This window comes from Coturnix japonica, chromosome 2, assembly GCF_054131305.1.
Source record: "Coturnix japonica strain WE chromosome 2, WE-NBRP24, whole genome shotgun sequence".
Lineage (NCBI taxonomy): Eukaryota > Metazoa > Chordata > Aves > Galliformes > Phasianidae > Coturnix > Coturnix japonica.
The window spans coordinates 27,010,546-27,036,805 of record NC_140664.1 but is presented as its reverse complement, the minus strand read 5'-3'; the positions used below and the strand labels follow the sequence as shown (position 1 = coordinate 27,036,805).

General features: G+C 41.0%; 1 protein-coding gene and 1 long non-coding RNA gene across 13 annotated transcripts in view; one reads left to right on the top strand and one right to left on the bottom strand.

The window, feature by feature from the left end:
* The window catches only part of LOC107310324 (uncharacterized), a 73,225-nt gene extending 49,421 nt beyond the window's left edge, over nucleotides 1-23,804 (bottom strand). Inside the window, exon 1 of one of the 3 annotated variants that reach the window (XR_004306254.2) lies at nucleotides 23,617-23,804. This is a non-coding gene — a long non-coding RNA (uncharacterized LOC107310324). The remainder of the gene's footprint in view (nucleotides 1-23,616) is intronic. The other 2 variants (XR_001553557.3, XR_014942513.1) reach the window with 2 other exon arrangements.
* The window catches only part of ZFHX4 (zinc finger homeobox 4), a 157,356-nt gene continuing 146,726 nt past the window's right edge, over nucleotides 15,631-26,260 (top strand). For 6 of the 10 annotated variants that reach the window (XM_085537277.1, XM_085537276.1, XM_085537274.1 and 3 more), the window contains exon 1: nucleotides 21,634-21,973. The gene's annotated coding sequence lies outside the window, so the exon portion shown is untranslated. Of the gene's footprint in view, nucleotides 15,764-21,633; nucleotides 21,974-23,909; nucleotides 24,461-26,260 lie in introns of those variants that run through there. The other 4 variants (XM_085537275.1, XM_085537273.1, XM_032442768.2 and 1 more) reach the window with 2 other exon arrangements.

The following is a 26,260-nucleotide window of genomic DNA, read 5'->3' as shown; positions in this document are numbered from 1 at the left end:
CTACTCTTTTGTATTTACATTGCTAAGCAACGTCATTACTTTGATTGACTTATGTACAGTATTACACTTTCACCTCTTAGGTACGAAAAGAAAACATTGATTGTGATTTCAGTGCCACAGTTTTACAAAGATGCAGCCTCAATGAATTAAGTGCACTTACTCCTAATTTACAGTCATGAGAGAAAAATAGTTTTCTTGATTACCCTCCTATTTAGAAAGCACTAATTCTTTTGAATAAAGTTACACTGGACTAGAACTCGAATCATGGTTAAGGGCATAGTTCCATGTATTTTTCCACAAGAAGATGGCAGCTCTCCTCAAAGTGTAATGTGAGTTAACCAGGAAAAGGTGATTGACTGATTCTGAGGTTAATTGCTTGTTGGCATGCTAGAAAGCCTATGCTAACAAGTGCTGCTTATAACTAACAAGTGCCAATTATTTCCTTATATTCTAGTACACATTATGTTATGCTAGGCACTATGCAAACATTCAGAAAGATCCAGGCATCTTTGCCCTGTTCTGATGAGCTAATGATTTAAGAAAAGTATGCTAGCAACAGAAAAAATTCTTTAGTGCATGTTGCTAATCACAAATGTAGAAATCTTTGTATTATACTATAACACAGAAATACTTTTGTAAAGTTGTCAGTGTAGTGAACATATATCCATAAGGAAAGTGTAAATAGTTGTTCAATCATAAATTTCTTCTCCTGTGTTGCCAACCAAAATCTTACAATAGCAAACAAATACTGTTTATTATGTTATGAGTATTATTAGAGTCCAGTGTAATCATTACAAGTGCTGATATTTTAATCCTGTTTCAATATCTGTGTGTGGGGGGAAATAAATAAATAAATAAATAAATAAATAAATAAATAAATAAATAAAAACATTATTTACATATAATTGGTAGCCAGGGTACCTATGAGCTTGACAAATCTTCCCACCTAATAGGTAGATTATTACGTAAAATATTGCCAAATATTTCTATAATGCATTCACCTGGGTTGAAAATGTGCTGACAGAACTAGAATGCATAACATCATCCATTGTTAAATTGATCTTAAATTTATAATTTTGTTCCTGAAGCATCAGTAAATACCAATTTTAATTGCATTAATAAAATGTGAGTTATGAAAGAAGAATTGCACTGACTAATACAGATTTCCAGTATGATAATAATGATTTAAAATAAGATTAAAATGTAACAGCTCCTAAAGAAAGAGGAAGTTAATGTACTGAAAATAATAGTGCAAAGCCAGACTGCCACCCACCTAAGACATGTCATCCACTTTGGGTCAGTGGAAATGAAACAAGCAGAAGTTGACCTGAGCACAAATCCTACCAATGTTTCAGGCTTTCTGTGCAAGAAATCTTAGAGCATTTGGTAAATCTGCACACCTGGTCTGTTACTCTTTGTCTAATTTCAAAATAAATGTATGTAATGACATTACTACTTAGCATTAAATTTGATGGTCTTTGGAAGTGCATTAATATTGAAAGTCAGTAATTACAACATCCACCTTCCCTTCTCTAATTGTAGAGAATTAGGCTGTGTCCAAAATGTTAGTAGTCTGTTGAAAAGATAAAAAGTGCTAGGCTGCAGTTTGACCTCTCCTAGTGCTATAGTGCAGTATTTCAGCACACTGCTGTCCCTAGAATTCCAAATCATGCAACAAAACTTCCCAAGCAATAGGGTTCTGTCAGCAGGCACAAGCAGTCAGAACAGGACTGGTAAAGTGACTGAAAAAATAAGAATATTTAAGAAAATCTTAAAACCTTACAATTGCTTTTGCAAATATAGTATCAGTATTCCTTGGATCTTTTAGAATAGATATGTACGTTTTTCTACCCATCAAACACTTAATAAAAGATAGCTCCTCTAGGCAATTTGCAAACTATAGTTTCATCTAGATATATGTCAGTGTAAATCAGGAACCTTCAGTTCTCAGTTTTTCTAAACAAGTATGCTATAATCTTTCCTAGCCCTGTTTCCGTCAGACCCTCATAAATCTCCCACATTGCTCTGTCTCTTCAGAATGCAGTCAAATTTGCAAATATTTTAAAGGTATAGTGAAATACACATATAGCAAGTCTATCATCCCAGTAGGAGTTAGTAATTTCCTTCATCTGCAGTATATATTTCATTTTAACACATCTTTAATAGACACCAACTAATCATGTTTAAAGGCTACCTCTTTATAATTGCCCTTTATCCATAAACTCCTCTTTTTGCTGACCTTAATATATAAGGTGAAGATAGTCAATCGTTCCATATAAATGCTTACATATATGATTTTGATTTTAGGATACGTAAGGTAGAACTAGTTTGGTAGGACATACCTAATATTTTCTTAATCTTCAAGCGTTGTTGTTGAATATATTTTTGTTCTAAAACATCTAATATTCTCAGAAATACCAATGACCAATACCAGTGCCTTCATTTTTTCCATATCCTGTATTTGACAAAAGAATAAAAACGTAGTGACATTTATAATTTTAGATCTTTTAAGTCTAAAGTCCTATGTGAAATTTATAATATAAAAATTCCCTTTTCCTGGATTTACAGTTTTGTATTTATTGAATGCGTTCACAGGCTCCCTTAGGATGTGAAATGTATGGAAATATATGTGCATTACTAAAGAAAGAACTAAATTTATTCTTTCCCCACATCATGCTCTTCTTTGCAGTAGCGGTTTTTTAATTCAACACAGAGGTAGAATGAGATGGAGCCAATTTCCTGGTCTATATGTGTGACAAATGCTGAAAGTGGCACAAGATTAACAAATTAGTTGATGTATATATCTTTAAAGATTTTTTCACTGTGTCCCAAATCAAAATGCACGCTTTATTTGAAATGAAGATTTATTTGGAGTTAAGTATTAAAGTAAGAATCTTATATATTCCTATAATTTTAAGAGGGCATGATGGTACATATCAGAACTAAATAACAGCAACCTGGAAAGGGCGGTATATTAATGTTTTTATAGCATATCATTCTACTGACAGTAAATCTTAGTGCTATAAATTGTATATTTAGTTTTTAATATTTTATTTTACATTTTATATTTTGTATTTTAATGAGAAGTTTTCTGGAGAAATATTAACTATTTGAGTTCACAAGTATTTCTTTTTCATCTGAATATTAACAGCGTATTAATTACCAAAATACAAAAATTTTATATGTTAAGCCATATGTCAGATAGAAGCTCTTTTAAAGTGAGTATGGAGAGATCTACAGTATAGACATGTGTGTCATTATAGAAAGGTTTCTTTATGATGGTTTGAAATAAAAAGTATGGAACTTGACCTTTTTAGCTGACATAGTAATCACCTACTTGATGTAATCCAGATATCTAACACCAAACAATAAAAACATCTGTGACAACAAAACCATGTAAACCTTGTGGAATTATTTAATTCTTTAAAGGCAATATTTAATAATCAGATAAGCCTAAATTGGTTCTTACGCAAAAACTTTGGTGTTTCGCAAATGCTCATTTTAAAGGGCTATTAACTTAGACGTGAAAGCTTTTTCAGCTCTCATGCATATGTTTTGGAGTTACTACACTCACTCTGCATTTAGGACCTTGTCAAAGTCCACCTCCTTTGCTTTTGCTTAAGCTGCATCAAAATATAGAAAAGAAAAAAAAAAAAAAAAAAAAAAAGAAAAAAAAATCCTACCCTTACTTTTATACAGACTATACCCAAACATGATAATATGCTTAAAATTCAAGAGAAGCCATATTCAGGTTGCATGTCTCAGTCACCCAATCTCCCTTTCACATATCTGTTCATGTTGACAGACTATGTCATAATACATCAACAGAAAGATCAGCATAGAAGAACAAAAATTCATCGCCTGACAGCAAGAGGAAAACTGATTTCTACTATTAAATTAGCAAAAATATACCAATACTTCACTACCAATAAGGACACTACAGCTAAAAGCATTCATCCTATTATAATCCTGAATGAGCACTGGGAATTTTTTGTTTCAGTAATCTTTAAACACAAAAAGGGGGGCAAAGTGAGTGCGCTCAAGGATGTCTACATCCTTACAGGGAAAAATATTATTTCTGCCAAATTATGCTCTTCCATTTTGGTTTTGTTGCTACTTTAAATGTTGGTTCTAAATACTCATTTAATTAAAGAGCACTGAATGCTGCTTTTGCAGTGCTCGTTTTTGACAGAGGCTCTTTCTTCTGAGGTCAAGAAGATAATATGGAAAATGCTCTGTATCAATAGAGTGCATCAGCTTCTCTATAGCTGAGAATTTCTACCCATGTAAAAAATACCCTGACTCCTCATTGCTAGATATAATTTTAATACACTATATTGAGCAGTGGTGTTTCACTAGGAATTTAACAATACCTGGAATAAATAATGTCTTTTGCAGCCTGGGGCAACATCTGCCACTTATGCATTAATTCTGCCCCTGTTTGAACACTCTACAACATATGCACTTCTCTTTTGTCTGTTATCCTAGAGTTGTGTTATTCCCAAATATTGACATCATCTACTTTTATCAGCACTAACTGCTCTGAAGCTTCCTAGTCTCATGCTCAGCTCTATTTCTTTCTATTGATTATCTTCCTCACTCCAGCAGGTAGCTAGCTAGCGAGGCTGTCCTGAGAAATAGCTTCCAATGACTTTATACGCACAATTTACACGGAATTGTTTAAAGAAGATATTAGCCTCAATACAAATCAGTGAACCTCATTTAGTCAATACTGCACAATTCAGCTGTTGGCACCCTGTCACATGTTAGTCTTTAAAGTCAACTACCATACCCAATCTGCACATTAGCCATAGTATTTAGTTTCATATTAAAATGAAGCTAGTTTTTCACTTTTCTTTTTGAAATCAATTCAATATACTTTTACATCACCTCATTGAACCATATGATAGCAATATAATTTTAAGTATAAAAACCTGAGATTAAATGCTTGATTTTTGACAGTGTCCTTAAATATAATAAATTCAAAGGGAAATACTGTTAAGTTAAAATGGAGTGTTTTTCATTAAGGCCAATCAAATGGTAGACAACAAAGGATCTTTTATTTGAGAATATGAAGTGAAAATGAAAACCAGAAAACCTTTACTAAAAAAAGGTCTAGCTAAATTATGTTGGAAGGAGGTCTCCAGATTGAACCTGGGTGTTTCTTCTGCTAAGAATGAATTAAACTAAGATGCACTATGGGAGAGCAGCTTACAAAGAAGGAAAACCTAGTGCTTCGCAAAGATGAAAACAGGGCCTAAATACAGTTAAGTTAGAATAAAAACTACAAAGAAAGATCAAATATTAAAAACAACAACAACAACAACAATAAAAAACCTACTGAAGCACTGAAAGTATTCTTTTATCATCAGGACAAGGAAATTTTGGGGAGTGCTTTTTAACCCTTTTGCATTCCACAGCAGTGCTCTAAAATCCTCACTGGACATTTATATGAAAATAATATTTTCCTTTTAGCCCACTATCCCTCAGCTTGCTTTAAAAGTGAAGTAAAAGAAAGTTTGTGTGCTTATCCCTGAACCTGTTACTTGATAAATGAGATCTCTCTCCTGACATTTTCTAACTGTATCATACTCAAGTTTTAGTGTGTTTTAGCACATAGCTTTTATACTACAATTTCTATGTGCATCCTTAGGCAGCTGGACAAAAAATATGTATTACTCCCAATTTTTGAAATAAAGATATTTGGTTTTGCTCTATTTCTCAAGGAAATGTTTGCACCTTTGCTGTAATATGCTGCTCTTATAAAGAAAAATGCATGAATGACCTATAAGAATTCATGGCTATTATATTTTCCAGGAGACAAAAAAAGAAGTCTGGGATAATAAAAACTGAAAACAAAACAAAACAAAACAAAACAAAAAAACACTAAAATGAGAAATCTTGTTTTATAATATGTGACTGATATTTTAGAAAGTGAGAAAGCAAAAATGCAGAATCCGATGAGAAGCTGCCTGGATTTACCGATACTCATCTATATACACTGGAGGGAAAGCAAAAATTTTTACACAATTAACCCCTGAGAATACCAGTATCTGGCAATTGGCTTTATTCTAAATGTTGATAATTTGAATACAAAATAAAGGCAATTCTGATGGAATCTGCTCCCTACTCTTTTCCTTTTAAAGCTCTGTAAGCAGTAGCTGAGGTGCTGAGCCCCAGGTAGGAGAGAGCTGCGGAAAGATGGCCAGTCTAACCCTCCTAATACTTCTTCGTATGCACGTACACACACACTCTCACTCACATATACACATTTATTGCAACCTGCTGCTCATAGAAATGCCTTTTGCCTTCTCTAAGCTCCTGTAAGGAACATCGCAGAAATCAAAAGGAGAAAAAAAGAAGCAAGGACAAAAATAGCTGCATATTCAGGCAGCAAAAAGGCAGGTGTGGTATGGGAATTCCTGGTGTTTGTGTGTGCTGCTGCTGTTTGCTGTTGGAGGATTTTGAAGGCTATTTTCCATGGGTGTAGATATGTTTAGTATAAGTGACATTGGAAAGAAAATTTTTCCAGATGCTTTATGGTCTAATTACTTAGGTAGATCTGCTTATTCAAACTAACAAACAAACAAAGTTGTGCTATCCTTCAGCTGCTGACTACTGTACATGTATCTACCCATTAACTACAGTTCTCACCCAGTTATATTACAAATTACTAAAGTAAATGCAAATTCTTTCACCTTTTTATTACATAAACTATTTTATATCTTGGAAAATCTCATAAAATGTTTAAAAACATTCAATACTTTAATATGCAATGATAATGTCACTGTAACATCTTCTGTAAAAAAGATATAATGAACTTGAAAAAAATATATTAATGCTTACTTCTATCATGATAAGGATTACTAGTTAGAATTATAACTGGAAATACAGTTAAGTTTGTTTCTAAAAATCCTGGAATTTTAAACTCTGTGATTTATACTAATATGTAATGGAAATTGTGGATAAGCAACTTAGTAACATAGTAAATAAGCATACAGTAAGCAATGCAGAAGTAAGTAGGCATTTTTAGGAAGGTATGGCATGTACAGTAACACGGTATAATAACATACACTTTCTAGAAGTTTACGGAATTAGGTTTCTGTTTTTGTTTCTTAAGGAATTAAAAACATTTTTATAAGTGTTGTCTGTATCTGCTTTCATTGTGACAGTGGGGGAAAAAAAAATCTCTTACCAATAATCATCTTATTTACAATCCTTATTGGAGATATATGGATTTACTATGTGCTTAATTTCAGCTGTACTGATCACCTATTCCATACTGTCTAAATTTTGGTCATGAGGCTTGAACAAACCCTAGGAAGTAAATTAGTAATATTAAATATCAAAGAAAATGGACAACTTTCTAGTTGAAACTTGGAAGTATTTGTAGCCTAAGCAAACATATTACTTTGTTGTTTATTTTGTTATTTCTATTTTCAAATCTCAGGGCTTCTTTAACATAGGTATTTACTACACAAGTGCACATGAGTAATTTACAGTCAACTTTCCTTAGTGATTTGTATTGAGGGTATACTAATATAAATATCTACCAGGAAAAAATAAATTAAAAAAAAAAATTAAAAAAGGATTAATTAAATAACATTATCTTTCTCGCAAAAGCATCATTATTTAAGTATGACTGTGCTATATATCAGTAGCCTTTGTTAGTTTCTCTGCTTGATTATCTTTTGGTTAATGCTCATAAATTTAAATTCAGACATACTCAGTCCCTTTGATTTTTAGACAGATGTCAGTCAGCATTAGTGTATCAATTTTTCATCAGAAAATAGAATGCATGTTAAAACCACTTTAACAAACATGGAGTCTCTACGTGAGACCATATCATCAAATACTAATTATATCCATAAGATAAACATTAACTGGGGAAAAAAGGGGGGGGGGGAAAGCATCAAACTGTTTACAGAGCATGTGAATCTCAGCTGGACATTAAACTTCCTGCTTTCCTTCTTTGGTCTTATGGCTGCTTATGTGGTATGTAGAAATATCACAAAACTATTAAAGATACTTTAATTACAGATATTCTCCTGGCACGACCGGCTCAGGGTAAATATGTCAGCATAAATAGCTGGGTACAAGCAGTGGTGTGCCTATTCATGTTACATAGTTTTAATAACACATGTAGCACGGTGGGTAGTGGGGTGTCAGTGAGAGCTGTAGTGCATGGTTCCATCTACTGCTGTGTGCATACACGGCCTTGTGAGAAAGGCAGGAATGAGGTATGAAGGTAGGAAGGAACAGTACTGTCTTCTAGAAGGCACAGCCTCACAAAAGTCATGCCCTATATGAGAGGTGAGGGTGGGAAGGAACATTACAAGTGGTTCTGCTAGAGAGATCCAACACCATGACCCGACTGAAGCTGTGAATTAAGCAAGGGCGAATTAAAGGGAAGTTTTAGACCTTTACAGGACTTAAAGTCCTTTGAGCTGCATTAAAGAAATCATAGGCTGACATATCCAGTCTAGTAGTAACCTTCCGGTGCTTGTAAACTCTTTGGGGTTTCCAGTTAAATGGCAAACCTGATGCACCATTTTACTGGAATTCTAAAGGTAATCCTAAAATGATGCTCAGCTGCTGCAGTGTGTTCTTTTGTATTCACAATGTGAAATGGAATTTAATTAAAAAAAAAAAAAAAAAAGGAAAAAAGATCTTGAAGAGTTTTAAGGGGGGCTACTTAGCTTCCTCCTAATTCAGCAATTAGTCGTGGTCGTCTTGTCAGTCCATCAGTCCTTAAAACAAAATTCCAAATCAGAATCTATTGTTTTCTCACCTAGTTCTTAAACTTATGCTTAAACATTAAGTATAGCGAATGGCTTTTATAAACATTAAGAAACCAATTCTTCTGTTTTCCTACCGGAAAAGGAAAAAAAAAAAAAAGCTCTTTGGAGTTGGTAGTGATTTACACAATTTATCTTAGCATATGCAAGGTTTAAAACTCTAAGCCATGATGCAAACTCAGTATCTGCCTTAATTCTAAAAATAATATTAATAATTTAAAAAAAAAATAAAATTCATCTTTCAATATTACTGAATGTTTAAATCAGACTTCATTGCATTTTGGTAACACTACAGCAGAGCACAACTTGCACGGTCTGTGTTCCCTCGCGCTGTTTCTCCCTCTCTTTCTCTCTCCCTCTTTCTCTCTCCCTCTCCTCTATACCACTGTGATTTAAAATTTTCTGGAGCCTATTTAGTTAATAAATAACCTTAAACTGTTAAACCGTTCACTATTATCTGAATGGGGACTACATTACTGAAACAAATCTAGTTAACAAGACAATTAGCTTTAGCAATATTGTTCAGAAGCTTGGAAACCAACAGCTCACCACGATACAGATAACAGTACATAATGTTAATCCTACCCTTCAGAGTGGTTCTATCAAAACTAACTGTTTGCATTAGAATCAAAGGTATTGTTTTCAAGGTTTCAGAGGTATCGTAAAGGACTACCTAAAATTGATTAATTCTCAAAAAGCAAAGGGATGAAAATATTTTTCAATATTAACCCAGTGTGCAGAAAAAAAAAAACCAAAAAAAAACAAAAACAAAACAACAACAACAAAAACCCAATCAAACAAAAAAACAGGCTGTTGCTGGTGTTGAAAAGATGAGGCTGGAACCAAGAAAATCCTTTTTCTTGCTTTCACAAAAGGCTTTGGGCCTAATTATTTTTAAGTATAATCCAGCCAACATCTTCTCATGCTTAGCTGCACTGAGTGACACTATTTGTGATGCCCAGTCTGCTGAAACTGAGCAGGTTGCTGTCAGTTTAAAAATGACTATAATAAAAGTGACCATGAAGATGGATCTTGTGATTTTGCGTTTCTAATCAGTCATCTGTGAAGAACACTTTTGCTTTGATTCAGCAGACTGGTGACAGCCATGATTGATAGTGCATGAGGATGAAAAAAGGTTATTAACTGTCTTCCTATTAAACTCAATGTATTACCCCTCTAGGTGCATCTCATACTTTAAGTTAAAGTACTTACTCAGGTAAGGTCAAGAATGAACTCTATAAACACAGTATCCATCCTGTTGTAGACGAACCAGGAACTCTAATGTAAAATTCTGAAAGTTCAGCATTAAACCACGTCTGAATCTTCCTACCTCAATTACTGTGCCAGAGCCAAAAACTGAGCACACCTCTGCATGCATCTAAATAGACAGCTGTAGACAAAGAGTTTTGTGAGAAGAGGGGACAGGTGATTGTCTCTATGTGTTTGTGAATGCACACACACACATGTGGGTATGTGTTATTTTTGCAGTAAAAGTTTGGATAACGTTATGTTATCAAAAGAGATATGAAGTGTCTGTGTGGTTGAAAGGGATCTCACTCAGAGAGCAGCATTTCACCTGTCAGTAGTTAACTTCGTTGTTAACTGACTCCAGTGGGATTTTATAATTTATGAATGCTCCCAATTAAAAGAAAATCCAAATGGTTAGCACATGTGTAAAAATATGTATTTGCTGTCTTGTAACATTTTAGCTCTTTTTTTATATTCCAGTCTTTTTACAGATGAGGCTTCTATCAGTCAACGCTTATAACCATCTACCGAAAAAGAAAGAGGAAAATGACATATCTGTTTAGTTTTAAAATAAGTATTTGCTGAAATTCTGATTAATTTCCAAGGATGTCTCTTCTCTGAGAAGAGATGATTTTACAGGATTTTATGGATAAAAAAGTGGAACAGGCTTCCTGTCTTTGTTATTAATGCTGGCACCAGAAATGAGCAGAAAGGGAAAAGTGCTCCCTGTTTTGTACGCAGGTTAGTATCAGTGTAGGTATTCACATTTATTTGGGGAATAAATATTGAGTAAATATGTTTTACCTGTTTTTTTACAATTAGATATTTTACAAATACTTCTTCATAATCAGTGGCATTTTAGACATTGACATGGATTTTACCTTTATGAATACATTTCAGTTGTTCTTTGAATTGATGTACATTTTATATTACAACAATTGTCTGTTGAAAATTATTAGACAAAAAGATAAAAAATCAATGGATCTGAACACAGTGTACACACCGTCCTCTGAAGGAATGCACAGGCGCATTTGTTTAAAATAAGCTCTTTCCACATCATATGCAAGATCTCTGCAGAAACACATCTATTACATATTTTCCTTTCAAATTATCAAAAATTCACTTTTAAATTTAGTTTGCTAATTGTCCATTATTTCCTCTCCTGAATTATATCAGAAATACTTCTGCACTCGTTTGGAATCAGGGGCACGCCAGTGAGAAGAAGGATGTTATTCCACCCTAAACCATTTTTGAGAAGAAGGGAAAGGATTTTCCCTATCTCGACTATTCTGTAATATGCTTCCACATACGAGGTCTGGAATATGAATACAGATTTCAATTAGTTCAAGGTGCTGTTGAATTTCAGTAGTCCCTTTTATTTTAAAACAAAATGTAAAAAGGCATTCGTAGTGGGTTAAAAGGAATATGGAACAAACATCATCTGCCTAATACGACAAAGCTATCTCACAAGAAACGTTAAACAACCCTCTGGAAGATCCTTTATTTCTGGAAAGTGTGCCTTTCAGGTGTGGGCTGGGGAATAGGCACCAATTTTCCCTTCAGTAACATTTCTGCTTTATAATAAATTGCAATCCTGCTGTAGCCCCATGTGGATTTACAGCTGGCAGGCTTTCTCTCTGACAATTTGGGGTCACTGTGGATATAGGTGAGCAATAATTTCAGGGGTGATGGGGATATTGACAGAATTTAACAGTCTGAGTTCCTGGGCAAATATTTGTAAAATGTACGCTTCTGCGTTGGCTTTTTAGTTAATAGGACTTTGGGATGGTATTGTTTGCCTTGTTTGTGGATTGTATTTTTTCTGGAAGCATCTCAGATATTAATTTCCATTCTATGCTTGTGTCGGTATTGTGCAACGTTTAAACTAAAGCCAGCGTTCCTCCCTGAAGCACGTTTAAGCAAAGCAGAAAGTTATTGCTATCAGAGCTCAGCTCGCAAATTGTGCAGCGTGCTTTTAGCAAACCAGAACTGTATGAGCTGGGGGGACATTTGGTTTGGGTAACCCCATAGGTGCCCGGAGCAGGTGAACCACCACATCAAACACAGAACACGGCAGCCCTGACTGCAGGGAGAGGGCAGCAGCCCTGGGCTCACTCACAGGGAAGTGACCAGCAGGATGGGGCCTGTTCTGTTCACTTTGTGCATCTAACCCATAGAGGAGAAGTAACTCTAAACATACATCACCATACATAGCACAGTGAAAATGTTCCAGTGAACATGAATGAAATTAATAAAGTGGATTTCTTCCTCTTAAAAGAACTGTCACAAGAACAAAGCAGAACCCAAATAATAAAACAAAGGAGAGGGTAGGGACTTGTAACCTGGAACAACCATTTCCCCAGATTAAGGTTTATTTAAAACCCAGACCAGGCCTGAGACACCAACTCTTGTAGTACCCTTTGCAATGCTTTTTGTTTTTTGCTTTATTCCAGCATTCACTACAAACACAGAAAGCAAATCCTGCAATAAACTGCAGGCTAAGGGCATGTGGATCAACCAGGGCCATACAAAGGCGACACACACATGGCATATGTCATAGCTGGGAGAACACAAGTGGCTTGGCCCGAGAGGACCCTTCATCTAGATCCCACTCAGCAGAATCACGGCACAATAAGGGAAAAGGACCAAAAGGGAGGAAAAAGGGGAAGAAAAAAAGGGATAAAACAGACTCCTCAGCACACCTCCCACTCCATAGACAACCGAGGGCAAGTAGAAGGCCGGGGAGGTGACCTCTCCCCGCAGAGAGGATGCCACTAAAGGGCACGCACCGTGGGACAGGTTGCGCCCTCCAGCGCGGAGCCGTTGCGCGGGGCGCGCATCTCCCGGCGCACCTGCCAGGCCCGGGGGCGGAGGGGCAGAGCCGGGCTTTCCCTCCTCCACCGCCCCCTCCGCGGGTTGCCAGCCCCAGGGCCGCCCCAGCCCGAGGCGTCGCCGCTCCGCTGCGTCGGGACCCCGCGGGAGCGCACGATCGCGGCCCGTCTCCGCACGGCGGGGAGCGGGTTGCCATAGCGCTGTGTGCGCGGCTCGGGGGCGCTGCCCGGCGGCCGCGGGCGGGGACGGGGCGCGGCAGCGGGAAGCGGAGCGGCCGCCGCGCATCCCCGCGGCAGCAGAGGTTGCGGTGGGGACTCCGCAGGGTCGCGCCGGGCCCCGCAGAGAGAGCGCAGTGGGAAGAGCGGGGCGAGTAATGAATTCCAGCAGAGAGCCGTGGAGGAAGCGCCTTTCCGAGCTCTGCCATATTTAACATTGACCACACTAAAGATGTTATTAGCGAAGGGGGGGCGGGAAGGGCAACGGGGAATGTGATAAGGGAAAATAGATAATGACACATAATCCAAACCAGAAGTTTGAAACCAAGTTACTTCTCAGGAAAAGAGCCACAAGCTCTACAGCTCTACTTCTCTCTCTCTCTCTTTTATTTTTTATTTATTTTTTATTTTTTTTCATTTTTTTTCCTCCTTTTAATGGCCCGGGACAGAAGGACAGGGAGATAAACTTGTTAGGGAAAGAAATATTCCTCTGGCAACCGGGTAAATAAAATAGCTGAGGAGAAACAGTGAAAGACATGGGGGTAGGGAAACGCAAAGGACGCACTCCTATTTAGAAACCCCAAAGGAAATTGTAAAGTAGGAAATGAAAAGGAGGAGGAGAAACATTTCTGTGGTAAATTAGAGGGAATGAAGATTAGCGGGAGAAGAGGGGGAAAGAGCTGCAGAAGGTCTCGAATCGAACAGCGCTGAAGATGAGCCAATGTTTAAATATCCCAAGTGAGGAAAGAGAGCGGTGCGCTCATCTCCCCGGCATGGGCGTGCGAGGGGGAAATGAGCAGGGATAATTACTAAGATAGCACATGGCCGCGGGAGCCAATCCAAAATAAGAGGTGAATTTGGCTGCTGAGGACAGACCTGAAAAGGGCTGGAAGAGAACTTAGACACACGGAGACCTGAGGGGATAGGAAGGGAATTAGGGGAGGAGAAAGTCTCCAAGAGCACAGGGAAACTTCGAGGAGAGGCTGGATGGGGAGGAAACAGCCACGGCAGAGATGGGAAGAGAGCTTGAAAGTGTGGGAAGTAGAAGGGAGAGACTGGGGAGAGCAAATCAACCTGGAAGAGGGAGAGGGAATGGTGGCGGATAGGGAGAAAGAAGGCAGGAGCGGAAAAGTGGGAGAGAGGGAAGGAGGGACGGAGGGAGGGATGTGGGGAGAGAGGGAAGGAGGCAGAGGGAGGAGACAAGGGCTGAAGGCTCCCAGCCCGGGGAAGGTGCAGCGCTGAGTGAGAGAGCTCACGCCGAGGGTTAGGTTGGATTTCCAGAGCTCTTAGAGCTCATCGACCAGCCCGCTGGAGTCACTATTCAACCCGAGTCCCAAACACACGCCTCACTAACTACTTTACAGCCACTTTCATTGATTTTCTTTATCAAATAAACATAATACCCGTTACAGCAACACTTCCTCTTCGCGCAGCCAGAATGCCACAAGCTCTGATTGCTGCATTTCTCCGGCTTGCAGCTCCCCACCCTCCACCCCTAAATAAATTGTGTTCTTTCACTTAAATGCTCAAATACATTATTGCTCGCAGAATTTTGCTGTAATCTGGGAAATGCACTGCGAGCCAGGAGAGCGCTTAAATTAAAAGGTTCAGGGTCCCCCACCCCACGCCTTGGAGTGGAGGCACACGTTTGTTCCCCCCATTTCAGGAGTATCACAGGTATTTACATACTTCTTTTGTGCTAATAAGCGGTAACTTAATTTAGAGGGCGATGTCAAAGTCAGCGCTCCCGCCTGAAAAATACAGAGAAGAATTAACGCAACTCGAGCAGCTGCACCCAAACTGTCACTTGATTTGAGCATCTCAGCCTCCAAACTCAATTTTATTTAAAAAAAAAAAAAAAAAAAAAAAAAAATCCCCTAAAAGTAGCCCCCTTCAAAAGCTGTTTTTGAACCAGGCTCTTCCATATATGTCAAAGGGCTGTTGAATTATTCATTATTATAATTACTATCATCATTGTCATTATCCCTTTCCATGTGGAAATAATTTTATTATCGTAATTTGATATCTGAAGAATTTCCTGTTAGTCGTTTGATAATCATTTTTTTCTACTGAAAAGAAAAGTTTTGTTTATAAATGAGAGAAAAATATTTTAAATGCTTTTATGTTTGCCATAGATTTCCGTTTATCTAATCGATTGGAATGCCAATAAATCGATTAAAGGTTTAGTGTTTTACAAACAACCATTTTGTGCTTTTTGATTTTACGTTCAGAATGATTTTAATAAAGCTAATACCTTCTCTGGGCGACTGTTTCCCCCAAACCTAATATTCCGTCATTTCTATTATTTACAGTTGCAATTTAAAGTGTTTCTAATGAGAAAAATAAACGCGAATAAAAGGAGGAAATCATCTGTATAAATTACTTTGTGCCTGTGGTCAGCGTATTTAGGCAAAGCCCTTAAAAATCTTGGTGAATTATATGCGATCATACAGTGATTGCGGAATATTAAATTAAACTTAGATAAATCCGCATTGAAGGAGGCAGCACCCAATCCTGAATTTATTTCCCATTTTCTATAACAGCATCACTGCGCTCCTCTCTTTGCAATGACAATGTGCCAAATCTAGGCATTTTGAAAACATTTTCCATATGCTTTAACTGGAGACTGATAGACAAAGAAGAAAAGGAGATGGTCTTTTTTCTCTTGAGGTATATTTCCTTTAACTTTTCCTCCAACCTTTTCTGATCTTCATCATTTTTAAACAAAAGTTTGAAAATCATTAGGACCTTTTTTTTTTTTCCTCCTTTCTTTTGCCTTTTTTTTCTTTTTTTTTTTCTTTTTTTTTTTTTCTTCCTTATCGCGTAATCAATTCCTGAACTGTAGAGTTTCAGTTACGCTTTAATGCAGGACTATAGGACTGTCAGTGCTGTACCTTGGCGGACAACATTTTGGGGAGAAGGCATTGATTCATTTAGCTTTCGCTCGCTGCTTTTTATAATTAAAGGTGGTTTTAATTATACTTTTTTTGTAAGTCAGATCAGATGTGCTGCTTGCTGGCTGGACGGATTTCTTTTCTTTTATCGGTGCTTTTAATTTATGTGTAGTTTTTACGGATAACGCAGAGGTGGTGGCTTTTATTTAGCTGTAAAATCCACACGTTTTCTTTGAAAACTTGGCTCCTTGGGCGAAAATAACTTTTGCTGGTTGCTTTATAATCGCTGTTTGTCGCAGAGGTAGTTTAGCATATTGTCTGCACAACAAAGATTCTTGCTTTATTGGCAGGGTGGATTGTTGGATTTAGATATAAATATTTCATAACTTTCCTCTTTCTGCAGTAAGATCGGCAGTTTTATTGGCTTTTTCTCGCTTTTTGTCTGCCTTTCTACCCGAGCCATTTGCTTTCTGAAGTCCCTTTTTGTCCTTTTCCAGGAGAGAATGTAAAATTTTTCCCTTGGATATATCACCGCTGGAAATATGCTCTTGGGCTTTCTGAAGGGGATGGGGGGGAGCGCGGCGGTAAGCGGTCGTTTTCCTCGATTTGCATAAGAGCGAGAGAAGTGCCTGTGAAGTTGGTGAATTGCTATTGTTTGGGGCCAGTCCTGACTGTTTTTGTTTATAAACACTGGGGTGGTTGCCGGGAGGGGAGGGAGGTCAGAGCGCTGTCAAAGCGCTGACCTCTGAAAGCCCAGAGGGCGCCTGGCTCCTTCACCCGCTCCTTTCTCTCTCTCCCTCTCCCTTTTTCTTTCCCTTCCCATCCAAGGCCAGGAGCTCAGGTTCAGGGCATTTAATCCCCGCGATCTGCCCAAGAAAGGAGCTGAAAAAGGGCTGTTAAGGCTGCGGAGGAAGCGCCGGCAGCAGGCTCAGACCTGGGAGGCTTTTATTTATAGTAACGTCCGGGTGCGCGTTTTGTACGGCTCCAGCCAAAATAACAACAGAAGGGGGGAAAAAAGAACACAAAAAAAAGCCAAACGGGACCGGCACTGTTTAGCTCAGAATGTTATCGAGGTGTCTTTGCTATGCTCGGGTGTGATTTTTTTTGTCTTAGGTGACCGCTCATTGGGAGCACTTGCGGGCGGTGAATGCCAAACGTGGGGTAGCGGGGGGCAGGATCGTACCGCTCTGTATTGTTGCTGGTTTATTTCTTTTGCGGACAAAACTTTCCAATAATCGGAGTGGGAATTTGGGGTCGCTTTTCCTCTGCCCTCCCTCCAACCCCCTTCACCCCCCCCACCCTCCCCCCCCCAAGCGGTTATAGAGTGTACCGGAATGTGTTTGGTTTATTGGGGGGGGGGGGGGGGGAGGGGTGCGGGGGGGGAATGGGGGGACATTAAGAATAGATTTGTATAAGTGATACCTGCAAAGAAAGAAATAATTAATAAGAGCCAAACGCCTTGGGTTCAGAGTCAATTTCATCTCGGGGAAGGAAAAGAAATAATAATAATAATAATAAAAGTACAAGAGATTGCTATCAGGTTTAAGTATGTTTTGAAAAGAAGTTGCTGAGTTAAACAAAAATGTTAGTTAACACAGTGCCTTTGTCAAATAGCCCCCGGGAGGAGAAGAGACAACAAAAAGGAGAGGCGGTGGGGGCTGGGGATCTGAAAGTGTCTGTGCCTCAGATAAAGGGTCTGTAACGCTGCAATCTTGTAATACCTCGTTTCAAACTGAGCTCATCTATAGACTTAGGGAACGCAGTCAAAAGACACGGATCCCCTTTCCCTTGGGCTGGGGTCTGGGGAGAGGAGGAGGTGGGGGGAAGGGGACGTTTATTAGAGAATTATGTCGCTTTATTAAAAAGGGGAGCGGCTGCGGCTGTAATTATGCAGATCCTGTGCCCCTGTATGTCCACAGCGCAGATTTAGGGAGTTAAATGAGCTTGGCGGGGAGACGCGGTGTAACAGAGCCCGCTCCGGGCTGGAATCTCTTTGTCTATCACAGAATGGTCAGTGTCGGTCTCCGGCCCGCACCAGCTCCCCCTCGGCCAGGCCAACAAGTTTTCCTTGGGGCTGAGCTGGAGGTGGTGGGAGGACAGAGCGGACTGTTTTGTTTGGGCTCTTTATGATTTTTCTCCCCCTTTCCTCTCTTTGAAACGTAACGTCATTATCAGAGCTTTTGTGGTTTCAACAGGAGGCTAGGAAAAAAAAAAATAAAAAAAAAAAATCCCCAAACGTGGTGTAACGGTGCCTGCAGGAGAAGTTCGGAGGGGGTGGGCGGGGGGTCCGCCGAGCCCGGAGGAGAGGAGCTGAGAGGTTAGGCGAGAAATCTTCGGGGGCGATCAGCTGAGCGAGAGAGGGAGGAGAGAGGGGAGCGGGAGCCGCGCCGCGTTGCTCCGGGCCGGGCCGGGCCGGGCCGCACCGCGCGGAGTTCGCCCGCCGGCCCGCACCGCAACGCACCGCACCGCACCGCTCCGCACCGCACCCGCGAGGGTCCGGGTCCCCCTCGGCCGCCTCCCCCAACCCGCGCCGCGCTCCGCTCTTATCACATCCCACAAACCTGCTGCTGCTGCCTCCCGGAATTAACCTTCTTCGATTTTTCCTAGCTACGTGGCGATCCCCGGGTTTCTTCTAAACTGTTAACATCCCGTAGTGCTTTTTTTTGCTTTTTTTTCCCCCTCTCTCACCCCCACCCCCCCCCACCTCCCCTTTTCCACCCCCCACCCCCCACCCCCCCATGATAGCTTACTATTTTTAGGGAGAGAGAAAGGGAAAGAGTGAGAAAGAGAGAGGAGATTTAAAACGTTGGGAAGGACAGTAAACAGTGACAGAAGAAACCCTGAAAAATGTGGACTCTCCTCTCGCAATTCCTGCCTGTGTCCTCCTCTCCCCCCCCCCCCCCCTTTGTTCCTTCAGCTGTAACTCAAGAACACCATAAACCTATAACCCCCTCCAAGAAGAGAGAAAGGAAAAAAAAATCCGCAGCCCAAAAAGAATGACTTGACTGTTCTGACGTTTGGTGTTTTGACATTAATGACATTAATGATATTGATGTTTCACCGGGAAAAAAGCACCAGGAATAAAGGAGGTGGTGGGGGAGGTGCGGGGGGACGACTTTAAAACTAAATTATCTTCGTTTCCTTATTCTTCTGTGACATTAAGTATACGTGTTTCTTCGCTTGAATTTGAAATAGATGTATTGTTCTCAGGTGTTTCTTCATCACATTGTATTTAATTGTCTCCAGTCTTAGGAAATGCGTTGCCATCCTTCAGGCATGCACTTGAATGGACAATGCATCCTTCTATCTCACAGTCCAGTTCCGTCTACAATTTAAGCCTAAAAGCCCCTTTCCATCATACCCCCTCCAACTGATAACTAGGAGCCAGTGGCAGAGATTTCATTTTCCCTCTGTGTTTGCATTTTTTCCCACCCTGTAAACAAGGATGCAGAATACTGCTGGTTGCTTTACTGCCTTCAAAGGGAATGGGGCTCATGCAGAGCTGTTTACATGTGCTCCCTGATTTTGGGTCACTGATGAGCTGGTGCAGTGTTTGGGTGAGGTCTGAAAAGGGAACAGAGTTGCACCCTCAGGTGCCCCTGACTGTTCCCGAAGTTGGAGGTTTCCCTGAAGTTTGAGGTGAGGTTTCTGTAGGTTGGCGTAGGACTGCTCTACGCTCCCTGCTCCATTGGCTCTGGCTCTGGAACAGCCGCACTTTTCAGGCTGCCCAATTTTACGTCTCTTTTTCCTTCCCTTTCCAAAGACTCTATTTTATTTTTTTCTTTTCCTCTCCTCCCACCCCCTCCCCCCCCCCAGCCACCAAAACTATCAGGACCTTCACTCTGACCTTAAACATCTGCTTTTAGCAGCTCAGTTCCCTGACACTGGCCTGTGCTTCCTTCGGGGCAGCCTTCATTCATCATCAGGTGGTGATTTTCCTCTTAGAGTTGTTCTAGCGCTCATAAACCCTTCCTCTGGCACAGGGGGTTCAGGGCCAGGAGAGGTGTAGCTCTGCCACCTGGATTTGGTCTGGTTCCTTGTTGTGGGTGCGTGCCCTTAATGGAAGACTACGATCAAACCTTCCTGCTGGCTTCTGGCGCTTAAGGCCTATGAGAACCTTTTGACGTGTGGCTCAGGAATGGCGAACTTCAAAGGCATGTCAGCACTGAGGTTATGGTTCACCTGCGCGGGGTCTCTGCTGCTGTAAATATCCCTGGCGTGTAGCTGGGGCTTAGTGACCAGTTCTGGTCTACCCATGGCTGGAATAGCATTATCGAAAAGCCGCACGTGTTCCTGCGGTGCGTTCGGATGCTCTTTGAATAGTCATGTTTTTATCTTCAGTAGGGGGTATTTTAAAGTATGTCTATTCCTAGTTTTAGTTAATTATCTTTTAATGAAAGTGTCAGTCATATTCACATCTGCAGTATTAGGTTAAGATAATTAGATTTTCAAATGAGAAGCAATCTTCTTAAATCCCACGCAAGAAAATATTTGTAGAAGATTCTGATTTATAATGACATCTGTACATTTCACCCCAGTTCTCATCATAATAATCCCCCCCACACACCAAAAAAAAAAAAAAAAAAAAAAAGGAAAAAAAGAAAAGATAAGAAAAGGTGTCTGGTAGGTAAAATACAGGAGATGAAATATTAATAAAATATCAATACTTGTAGGGAAAGTGGAAGACGATGCATGTTATATGCATGACACATGTATCATATGCAAAGAGCCCCCTTCCCTGGGCTGCTATTTACTTCATTTTGATGAGGCTGTTTACAGTTGATGTTGTATATTCCGGAAGGCTTTGCTTTTTACTTTGTTGATCTCTCCAAGCAATTACATGGCGGCCACCAAATAAAGTGCGCTGTGCTTTGTGCGCTGGGTGCATGCAGGCTGTATGTATATGTGTGTAAATATGATGCGTGGCGCGTGCATGCGTGCGCGTGTGCTTGTAAATAAATTCCTCTTTATCTCGGTATGGGCAGATATCCCCTATCTCAGATATAGTATCTGTCCTTTTACAGGGGTGTTGCACTGTACGTTCATTACCCAATTGCAAACATATATTTTTCATTAAATCCCCATTAAAAGAGAGGGAAAGAGAAAGGCAGGCAGAAAGACAAACAGCCAGCCAGAAAGAAATATCTCCCTGACGGAATAATTAATTTGGACCCGTTGCTTTTAAGTTCCTGAACAGTTAAAAGAGCATGTCTGCCCCCTCCTTTTTTTTTTTTTTTTTTTTTTTTTTTAATTTTCCCTAGCCATCCACTTTGTGTGCCTGTGCGTGTGTGTCTGTGTTACTAATGAAGTTTGCAGACTCGTGTTTGCATCCACGAGCTCTTTCCGCTGCCCCTCTCCTCTTCTCCGGGCTGCCCGCACGGCTCCCGCAGCCCCGGCGCAGCCCCAGAGCCCCGGCGCTCCGGCTCCCGGCCGCGGGGTTGCGCGTCATTTGCAGCCCGGAGAATGTTGATCACCTCACTAATTACACCTCTCCCTCGCCTCTTCCCTCTCCTCTCCCTCTCCCTCTCGCTCCCTCGCTCTCTCTCTCTCTCCTCTCTCTCCTCTCTCTCCCTCTCTCTCTCTCATTCCCAGAGTGCATATCGGGAATAGACACACAAAGACATGCGCACTCAACTTAATCAGCCATTTTTTTAAACAGGGCTAAAACGATAATAATTAGCAGAATAAAGACATATCGGATTTTCATTTCCTTTCCTCCTTTTCCCAACCCCTTCACAACCAAACAGCGAGACCGCGGTCGGCACATGCTTTAACAACTCCCGGACCCCAAAGGACCGCTCCATGCCCCCCACTTCTTGCTCAATCATTTTTATTTTCACCCAATAAAGTTGGAGGATTATTTTTTTTTATGATTTTTTTAATGAACCTTCTCTCGTTTACTTGGATGTGATCAGCTGTTAAGTAAATAAAGCAAAACAAAAAAAAGAGGCGAAGATCCAGTAGGAACTGCGAGGGGAAATGGAAAGTAAGTTTTTTCTTTAACTTTTATTGAGTAGTTTGTGTTAAATTTAGGTCGAGTATCGATTATCTTTCCAGGCTGATCTTGCACAATCTTTGATATTTCGCTCTCGCTCTCTCTCTCTCCTCTCTCCGTGCCTCTTTCTCTCTCTCTCACATACGCACACACACTCACATCCCCGCATCCCGCGTACCTCTCCCCTCTCTCTCTCCCCCCTTTTTCTGCCTCTTTCCCCATTTTTAGGTACTGTATTTGCTCTCGCTCGGGGAGGAGGGGCTGATTTTTCTCTCTCCCTTCTTTCTTTCCCTCTCTCTCTCTCCTATTCCGGGGGATACGTTTGTTTGTGCGTTATGATTTTTTTGTTTGTTTGTTTTGCTTTACGGATTATTATTTTTTTTCCGGGATGTAACTTTGGGACCGAGCGGGGGACACCGTTTACTTAGCATAGGGGGGTCTGGGGGTGTCCCCCGCTTTTTATTTCGCTCTTTATTTTGTCTGAGAGCTCGGGCTTGGGGGAAGCACTGTCAGATGAGGAGCGCCGTTCCGGCTGTCAGAACCCATCGCCCGCCGCCCCTTTTGGGTTCGCGCTGCGGTCCCGCAGCTCGGGCCCCCCAAAACTTTGAGGTGCTTTCCGAAGGCTTCCTCCCCTCCTCACTACCCCCTCCGTCCCTCTCCTCCCCATCTCCACCCCCCTCGGCCTCCCAAACTTTCGCTTTCGGGAGGGGGTGGGGTGGGGTAGTGGTGATGCCAGCAGGGCAATGGGGACCCTGACTCTGAGCGCTTGTGTGCGGGTGAAGGTGTGGGGTGTCCCCCCCCCCTTTTGCCCCCCTTTATTTTGCAGGTAGGTTTCTCAGGAGCAGAGTAAGGGGCGGCTGTGTGTTTGTGTATATGTGTGTGAGAGAGAGAGCGCAGTGGGACCGCGCTGCCGACTGGCTCTGGCAGCAGGAGGAAGCGGAGCCCGTTAGGAGCGCGCCCTGCCTCTGTCAGTCTCACAACGCGGCCCGGCCCGGCTCTGCGCGGAGCGACCCGGCCCCGCCGCCGGGGATGCGCGGCCGCTGCCTGCGGGCGCTGCCGGCTGGGGGCTGGAGGAGCCCCGGCATCCCCGCCGCGCCGTGCTGCGCCGCGTCGCGCAGCGGGGAGGGCTCCTCGCCGGCTGTGTTCAGCGCAGCCTTTCTGAGCGTTTTGCAAAGGAGCGGAGGAAGAGGGAGGGAGGGGTGGGGGGGGCAATGATGGTTGTTTTGCGGGACGGGACTCTATTCATTTATTTATTTATTTTAAACCGAGCACTGAAGTGTTGGGTGAAAAAAAAAAAAAAAAAAGCAAGAAAAGGGAAACAACAGACAAGCAAAAGAAAAAATAAAAAGGTCACAAACGGCGAGCAGGCAGTTCGATCCCTGCCCTATCTGACTGCTTGTGCCAGAATCAAGTGCATCCCTTCCCAGCACGGCGGCTAATGGCAGACGCTTCCCTGCTTCCCCTTCTTGCCATACGTGAAATTTCCTGCAAAAATACTAATAAACTTTCCCCCATCCGATGCCAACTTACGGCGGTGCCCCTCCACTCCTCCTTTCCTTCATCTTGCCCCCCCCTCCCCCAGCCTCCCCAGCAGCAGCAGCAGCGAACGCCCGGGTTGGTATTTCTTTTGTTACCTGCGAGCCGGGCGGCTGGGGTCCCTCCTCGGCTGCTTAGGGCACCGGGTCCAACCGGGAGAGGAGGCACAGCAGTCGGGTTCAGCCCGTTTCACCTCAGCGCCGTCCCGAGGAGGCTTTAGCCACCATTCAATAACACACCCTCCTCCTCCTCTTCCTCCTTAGGTACCAAGGCAGAGATCGCAAACACAACACCCCCCCTCCCCACCAAAAAAAAAAAAAAAAAAAAAAAAAAAAAAAAAAAAGCCAACCAAAAGACAACTTGCCAGGCTGAAGATGGTGGATTTACATTAAGCCAGACACAGGCAGGTTCACTCAGGAAGTCTGACCATCCCGTTTTCTGACAGTTGCATTTCCTCGGCTCCATTCCGTCCTCCTCTTTTTCTTTTTTCTTTGCTTTTTTTCTTTTTTTCTTTTCCTTTTTTTTTTTTTTAATTCTCTTTTTATTAGCCTCGTTCCATTTTTAATCGAGGATTATGTAGTTGGCAGGAGGAGAGTGGAAAGAGAGGGCTCGTGTGCTTTTGGGGTGGTTGCTTGTGAGGGTTTATTTTTTTGTTGGCTTTTTTTTTCATGGTGTATTTTTTTTTTTTTTTTTTTCCCAATTGTGTTTTTCCTGGATTTTCAGTGGCTCGATCCTTGGGAGCGGTGCTGGAGTGTTTAAAAAGATCATATGTAGCATTATATTTTTAGTTTGGTGGTGGATGGATGGAAGAGGTAGTGAGAAGCCTTTGCAGCCCTGCCTGTTGTTGGTTAGATTGAGGCAGAGACTTGGCTGCGATTGGGACGCGACTGTGACATGGGCATCGATCGCTTCCATTGAGAGCAATGCAAAAACACAGCCTGGGTATGTAACACTCTCAGTGCCATCAACACTTGTTTTACTTTATATTTACTGGCAAAACTGACAGAACGATCTGGAGCGCTTTTCTTTGAAATGAGGAATACAAACGTTTGGCTTGGGAAGGTGCACAAAGAAGATTGTGGAAATAAATGGGGGGCTGAAGGTTGGGCTGGGGGGGAGAGCCTTAATCATCATTGCTCCACTTCCTATTCATCTGACTGTATTTAAGGAGTTTCTCTCTTTTCTCGACTCGGGGATCCTACTAAACTCGTGGAAATGAAAGAAATCAGACAATCAACCTTGAGGGAATATCTGCTAGTTTTCAGGGTTTGCGGTTTCAGCCGGTAGGAAGGCACACAACATAAAAGATGGCTAGCCAGCTGTTTTAACCTCTTGCACCTGGCTCCAGAGCTGGGGCTCACCAGGATTATTCAGTTATTCGTGCTATCTGTGCCTGAATATTTATAGTGTACGTTCTAGAGATCCACACAGTGCATTGTAGCATCTCTTTATCCTTTAGTCGTGGTGGTTTTGGACTTTGTCAACATAAACATGTATTCAATAGTTTTCATTTTTATGATAATGAACATAGAGGGTCAATGAAATATAGAGGGAAAAGTCGTAAATCTGCAAAAGTGAAACCTACCCAAGGAACAAAGAAAGGTCAGGTAAACCATCTGTGTAAGTCACAGTAATATTACCTGCTGTTTGGCTTATGCAGTGATACTGCTTTATTATTCTCTAAAATGAAACTTATCCACTAGATCAAGTTAAAACTAAAAGAGAGCCGTGGAGATGATAAATGGTGTTGCGTGTGTCTTTCAGAACAGGGAGATGTTTTTGTTCCTAGGTTTTTGAATAGTTCAGGTTTATTTGTGAAGATGGTGCACCAGCAAAGATCATATAAAGGGGGCCGAGAAAAATCACTGTTTAATATTGCAGAATTTACTGCTTCCATTCTGACCATGAGCCTAAATTTACACAATGAAATTTGATTATCTCTAATAACAATATTAGATCCTGCACTGGATGGATGAGAATTGAGGTGGTTTTGTTGATTGCAAGGGTTTAATGTTGCATTTCAGAATCTGATGTGGTTTAGCCTCCCTTCCATTAACTGGAAAACCCCTGAGGTTTTACAATTATTTCTTAAAGATAATACATTTAAGATTGCATTGGTAGGCTGAAGAAAAGTCATAAAGGCAAGAAGGGAAGCCCTTAATAACTCTTGAGATTCAGACATGTTCAGCAGTTAGATTGGCTCTGACTTCACCAAGGGTCGACAATGTGTCATTTCCATGAAGCCAAATTGCCCTCTGCCTATATGATATTAATGTGCAAATCAATATTTCAGGGATTAAATTTCCCTTCTTCATTTTTTATGGTTTCTACCTCAATAAGTCTCAAGTCTATTAGAAGAGGCTGGATGATTTAAAATCTTTCACTGCAGAATGGCTTGTCGTAGCCTTGTTTCACAGACCATTTTTGGATTTTCGTTATAAAAGACGAAAGGCATTCCAAAGAAGTTGATAGTCAATATAGGTACATGCTCACTGTCGTAAAGCCATTGTTCGATTAAGAGCTAAAAAGGTATTGAAAATATAATATATGTGTTTTTATAATATATATACATTCTGCTGCTTTAAAAATATTGTGTTAATCACCTATTGATTTATTTCAAAATCGATTGAAGCTTCTTTCTTATTAGTGATTTGTTCAGCATTCTTCAGCATTGTTGTTAATTTCCTTAAGCAGCATGCATGAATTAATCTACTGGTAGAATGCGTTTTGGGTTTTCTTTGA